Source organism: Chinchilla lanigera, unplaced genomic scaffold (assembly GCF_000276665.1).
Source record: "Chinchilla lanigera isolate Chin_1 unplaced genomic scaffold, ChiLan1.0 scaffold00006, whole genome shotgun sequence".
In the NCBI taxonomy this organism is placed as follows: Eukaryota; Metazoa; Chordata; class Mammalia; order Rodentia; family Chinchillidae; genus Chinchilla; species Chinchilla lanigera.
This window is the reverse complement of record NW_004955407.1, coordinates 6,625,953-6,632,826: the sequence shown is the minus strand read 5'-3', so window position 1 is coordinate 6,632,826 and position 6,874 is coordinate 6,625,953.

Genomic DNA, 6,874 nt, shown 5'->3' with positions numbered 1-6,874 from the left:
TAAAACTAGACCTATATCTGTCACCATGCACTAAACTGAAGTAAAAATGGATCAAAGATCTAAATATTAAACCTGAAACACCAAATCTACTGCAAGAGAAAATAGTAAGAAATCTTGAAGACATAGGGGTACACAGAGAGTTTCTTGAACAAAACCCAAACTGTGTGGAAAGTACTTCAGTGAATCAACAACTTGGATCTCATCTTAGAAAAGTTTTGCACATCAAAAGGAGTCACTTAGAGAGTGAAAAGAAAAGCCATGATTTGCAAAAAGTTTTAGCCAATTGTCTCTTGGACAAAGGACTTCTATCTAGAACATATAAAGAATTTTTTAAAAATCACACCCCCAAAAGTCAAAGACCCAATTCAAAAATGGGCATCTGAGATGAATATACACGTCTCAGATGAAGAAATACAAATGGCAAGTAAATATATGAAAAAATGTTCTATAGCATTAGTCACTCGAGGGATGTAAATTAAAACAACACTGAGATTTCATCTCACTCCAGAAAGAATGGCTATCATTAAGAAATTAACCAATAACAAATATTGGCAGGGCTGTGGGGAAAGAGGAACACTTCTTCACTGTTGGTGGGAGTGTAGACTGCTGAAACCACTGTGATGATTCCTCAAAAAACTAGAGTTAGAGGTCCAGTTTGACCAGCTATTCCCCTTCTGAGTGTTTTCCCAGAAGAAATGAAGTATTATATCATAGTGATATATGTGCACCCATGTTCATAGCAACACAATTTGTAATAGATAAATCTTGGAAACAACCCAAATGTCCATCAAACAAGGCATGAATAAAAAAGATGTGCTATTTTTATACCATGTATTGCTACTCAGCTATAAAGAGAGATAAAATCAAAGCTTTTATAGGTAAATGGCTGCATCTAGAGGCCATACTCATAAATGAAATAAATTAGACTCACATGTGTAAATATTGTTTTGTGTCCCTAGTGTAAGAAATGAAAGGGTAATAAAAACCAGAAGGTGTAATAGATATTGTGAAGGGCAAAGAAACTTCTCAAAAGCAAAAATCATCTGGCATGGAGGAAAAGAGAAAAGAAGGAAGGAGTAAAGGGATATGTATATATACACAAGATAGCTAAGATAATTGTACTATTAATTTCTATTAGTTCATTGAAAGGAACCATTAGTGCTTATATTGTTTGATCAATTTTGCATGCCTGTATCTAGTAATCTTAGCAACTACTTTGAGGATAACAATATACAATGTGATAACTAATGGAGACCACTACGAAGCAGCTCTGAGCAGGACTTACATTAACCAATTGGCTTTCCATGTTTCCTTGTGAGTCACTGGTCCCTGCTGAGGCCTTTATGGTGGGTGAAGCCATGAGGCCTTAAAGGACAGCACAAGGCCACAGCAGAGAAGTTTTGGCTCCAACTTCAGTTAACTAATAGGAGACTGCAACTTCAGGCGCTTTACTCATGCAGTGAAGGCCTTCCTGGAGTTAACTTAGTTCTCCTAAATTAGTGTAGATATTACTTGGAGAAGTCCATAAAGTGTTTCCCAAGTCCTGGCCAGATTCCTGCATTTTCTTCAGTATCCCCCTCCTTCATTTGAAAACCTAATAAATACTTGCATCACAGGGAAGTCTGTGTCTTAACTCAGAGAGTCTTAACCCAGAGAATCTTGAATTTAGTAATAGAGTTGGACCCTCCTGGAGCCCTGAAATCGTTTTAATTGTCTAATTTATTTAAACGTTCACCATCCACTTGTTATAACTAAGAATTATTAACCCAATAAATAACCTTTGTTAATTTCCTATCATATTGTTTTGAAATTCAATACTTTTTATTCTTTTTTCTTTTTCCATTTAAAATTTTACAAAAGACTTCTTTGTTTAAAATAAAAAAACATAAAGTGAAATTTCTGTGAAGTGCTTGCTATTTTGATGTAAAGACGCAATCATAGATGTACTTCACTGAAAGTAGAGAACATTGCTAGAGCATCAGCTGCTCCATTTCCTTCAGAAAGAGGTCCAGGGAGTCCAGAGTGGGAGTAAAGGTGAGTGATAAAGAGATGCTGGGAGTTTCTTGTACTAATTTTTGTAATTGTACAAACAGCAGGAATAGATCTGGTGCAGTAGAGGGTTTGACATGAGCAGTTTCAATGTGTTGGGCAGAATACACAGCATTCTGATACTCTGAAACTATATTTAAATATTCTTTGGGAAATGTTTGTAAAACCAGTATGATAGCACCTAATTCTGCTTTTTGGGTGGAAGAAAATCCTTTCCTCATTAGCTCCAGGGAGGCTGACTTATGCCAGCCTTTTTAGCACGGACAGAGCCATCAGTTAATATAGGACACAGCTGTGGAATGGGTCAGAGCAAACAACCTGGAGCCTAGCATTATACCAGCATTTTTAGCATGACTAAAGTCATCAGTAAACATGGTATAAATTTGTGGAATTGGTGCAGAGTAGATAAACTTAGAATGAATGAAAGGAGTAGTAGTCAAAAAATGTAAGACATTGTCAGTAGGTCAAGACCCAATGATTTCTATAAAATCAGCTAGTGAACATTATAGGGGCACAAACTATTGAAGCAAAGTTTCAAATGCCCCATGAGGAATGGGGCTACTGATAATATGAAGATCATAGCCTGACAACTAATTAACTCTCTTTTTACCCAGGACTCTAAGAGAAGCTATAAGCTTAGCTTAAGGTGTGATGTTTTTATGTCCTCTATAGCTTAGAAGAGGCATTTTAAAAGTTTAACATAGGATCAATTGTTCAATAAATCCAATAGGTAAGCAAGAAGTGTGTAAAAGAAATTACTGAATAGGAAATTTCAGATCTATACAATCTAATTGATGTTATTGAATAGCCTCTTCCACTAGTTGTAACTCCTTTTCAGCCTTAAGGAATAAGGGAAGGACAAATCAGGGTCATCCCAAAGAATATTAAGCAGGTATGTCAATTGATGAGTAGGAATTGCTAAACTTGGACATAGCCAATTAATATCATCTAGAATTTTGTGGAAATAATTTAAAACAGTAAATTTGTCTCTCTGAATGGATGGCTTTTTTGGTACAGTTAGAATATAGCCTAAGTAATTCCAAGGAGAAACTTTCGTACTTTATTAGGAGGTGTAGTCACTCTAAAACTTTAAACTTGAGTTTATCGTTCATGATATAACTTTAAAAGCTCTAAAATCTTAGCAGTATTGAGTATTATGTTCTATTGACTGAGCAAGTTGGCTTGTTTTGCCCTCCAGTTGCGAAAGTAGCTACATATTTTCCCCAGGAAAAAGCCACTTTCAAGGGTACATCAGTGTCTGTGGAGGTCACATTCTTCCCTCTATTATGTCTTGCTGTTGCCCTGCTCCTCCCCTGCAGAAGCAAGGTAGAGTAGGGTGGACTGGGCTGGGCCACTGTTTGAGGTTTTGAGCTGGGGCTTGGGGAGCCAAAGACTTCACAGTTAGTTTATCAACTTTCTTCTTTTCACTTTTCTGATTAATACGGACCACAGGTGTGTGAACTAGCCTCCATGTCACCAGGCTGACTATGGAAATCTTCTCTTGTCCTTGAGTTCTCAGATTTTCCCCAACTCTATCTCAAATTTCTGACTTGAAGGTGCTGTGGTCAGAAAACTGTGGACAGTGTACAAGGACAAGCTCTAGAAGCTTAACAAGCTGTTCCAAAACATTTGCCACCTTCAACACCTGGCGCAAGACTTTAATGTAGCATTTTGGCTCTGTTGTTAATGATTTCCTTATTGCTATCCTGACTGAGACAGTTCTGAAGGCATTGGAAGCCTCTGTTTGATGATAAGCTCACCAAGCACTCTTTCCGGTTTCAGGTTCTTTTGGTTTTATTGTTTGCTACTGCAGCAGCTCTGTCCCTGTACAGGCCACCAAACCCTGACAGAGAGATGAAAGAAGAAGTGAGAGATAGAGCATATCTTCGTGGGGGTCTCAGGGGACGTCACCTGAATACAATTCCCAGTGACTTAAGCTCCTTGTTTTATGGCAAAACTAACAAAGGCATTGTGCACTGCTGAATGAGGGCAATTTTTCTAGATAAGAGGCACAACAACAATTATGCCAATTGTAAACTTTATCAAATTGTTCATAGGAAGTTCCTCCTTGTTTTACAGCAAGCCTTGCCTCTGCCTGAGAAAGTCTTCAAGATGTTCTGACTCCTCAGGGGGTGCAGACATCTGTACCTTGGGTCAACTGGAGCAGATATTAACCTGGTGGGTACTGAAGGAACTCCACAGTTATATGTTGAAATATTTCTATACCTTTTCATTTGTGGATCACTGAAACAAACTAAAGAACAACTAGATTTTTAAATGAGTTAAATATGTTCTCCTTGGATTATCTCTGTGTTGTCATTAAAGCGAAAACAAAAGGCAATGTTTTTCTTCATGGGACAATTCAAAGGTTTAATCAAAACTATTTTTAAAAGTCAATATAAAAGAGGTCAAGTAGTATGTTTGTAAATGGATTTTTCCATAATGAGAAATTAATGATCCCTAGCTCTGAATGTGGAGGATATGAAGAAAGATCTAGATTTTTTTGTAGATTGTGAGTGTGTGTGTGTGTGTGTGTGTGTGTGTGTGTGTTGAGGGACAGTGAAAATCAAACTGCTATTTATAGGTTATATTTCATATAAGTACTAAACTGTAATTTCCCCAACTTGGTTTTGAATAACTGAATAAACCTCATAAATCTTAATTTGATGGAGTTTCAAATTTTCTGCCTATCTTCATGAGGTTGATTAAATGTAACACTCATAATATATATGTTTTTTACAAAGAAACACAAATTTGACATGAAGCAATAATTATAATAGAAAACCTAGTATAGAATACTTTTCTTCCATCTTTCCCCAAATATCTCTCCTAACTTTTTAGAGATAGATAGTTTTTATTGATGGTATACAAAAGTCTTATTACCTTATTGCTGAAACAGGGAACAAGAAAGCATTGACCTCATCTAAGGTTGATCATCTAAAGTTTCAACCACTTCTGATTTATACTATTGGAGACATTCCAGATAAAGACTAAGGACTTATGGAAACCTATGTGTCCACTAATCTCCCACACATAGTTATTGTACATTTTGTTTGTCTGAACTTAGTTTCAGACTTGAGAAAATTTTTGATTCTCTAGTCCCACCGATCAAATATGTAACCATATGCATCATCAAGTTGTAAAAATTTTCGTAAGAAATTATAACTAAAAGATTCTGTCAATTGACAATAAATGCTTTATGTATGGAACCTGTGTGTGACTGGATGGGTATGAATTTATGTTAGTCAGAGGTCATTAAAATCATAAAAAGAGATACTTGCTTTTCTTATTTTAAAGGTTACAAAACAAAATTTTTCCTACCTAGCCATGGGGAAAACCTAGGCAGCCTATGAATTCATAGTTGACTAAGCTCCTTAGAGAGCTGTGAATTCAAAACAATATAAAGAACTAAATTCAAAAATTTGATACACCTGCCTCTAATCCTAGCATTCATGAGGCTGAGGCAGGAGAATTGTGAATTTGGGCTATAATATATAAAGTTCAAGGACAGCCTGGGTCAAGAAACTCTGTCTCAAGAAAACAAAACCACGGAATAATAATTGGATATGTCCCTTGTAGAGAAGAAGGGATCCATAGTTGCTTTTACTCTTTACAAAGCAGCAGTATCAGAAATAATTAGCACTATACATCAGATGGATGCAATGGAACATAGTCAGTTTTAAACACCATTCATGAATTTTTAAAATAATTTAGCAGCTTTTCATCTCAGATCCAACAGGAATATGCACTTATCTGTCTAATCTTTCTTACAAGCTTGCACTGAGTGATCATTAGCAAGATTTTACTCAGCAGAGCTAAAAGACAACCTGGGACAGGTCTGAGGAAATCGAAGAGGTGGGTAGCAAGAGTAAAAAACAACTGTAGCCTTCCTAGACCCTGCACAAAATGCAAGGTAGTGGCTGTCTACCAGAGGAGACAGGGAGTGAGCTGACAAAAGCATCCTTTCTGAGGCACCATAAATTTTCCACACATTCAATAGTTATGCCCAAAATAATTAAAAGTTGATGATACTCTGATTTTGTTAAGAGAACAAAGTCAAAGCAAAGCTTAACTACATTTAGGTGATTTAAAGTCACTCCCTCCTTACAAGAAGAACCATGCCTTTTTAAGACATAAATATCATTTACTTCATTCTCATTTCAATTTTTTTCATGATCTTCTGTATCTAATGAAAAGTTATAAATCACCTGAGCGACAAAATGTTACACAGTTTTGAGTAAAAAAAAGTATCTAGAAGCTCAGAAATGATATAAGTACTAAAATTATCAAAGATTTTTAATGTTATATTACACTAAAACCTAAACAAAACGTATATGAACAGATGTAAATCATACCAAAGATGTAAAAAAATTTATATTCCTTTGTCTGTTATAATACACAAATGACAATGCTGGAAAATGTTTAAATGATATCAGTGAAGTTTCTCTCAATATATTTGTCAACAAATTGACCATAGCAAATAATAAATCAGTGAATATGAGGACAGTGATAAAACTTTCTAGATCGATACAAAATAGAAAATAAAATTAGGAAAAAATGAAAAAAACAATTCAAATCAGTGGGTCAATCTTAGATAGGTATCATGTATGGTGTTAAAATTAGATAAAAAAATGTGAGAAAGATACAGAAGAAATATTTAAATAGAGAATTCTAAAAAGTTCAAAATTGATGAAAGACATAACCCAAACATCAAATAAATTTATCAATCCTCAAGCAAGAAAAATGTGAAATAAATTCTACCTAGAATATTAAACTTTGAAAACCAAAAGTGAAGAGAAAATCCTTGGAGGATCAAATAAATTTT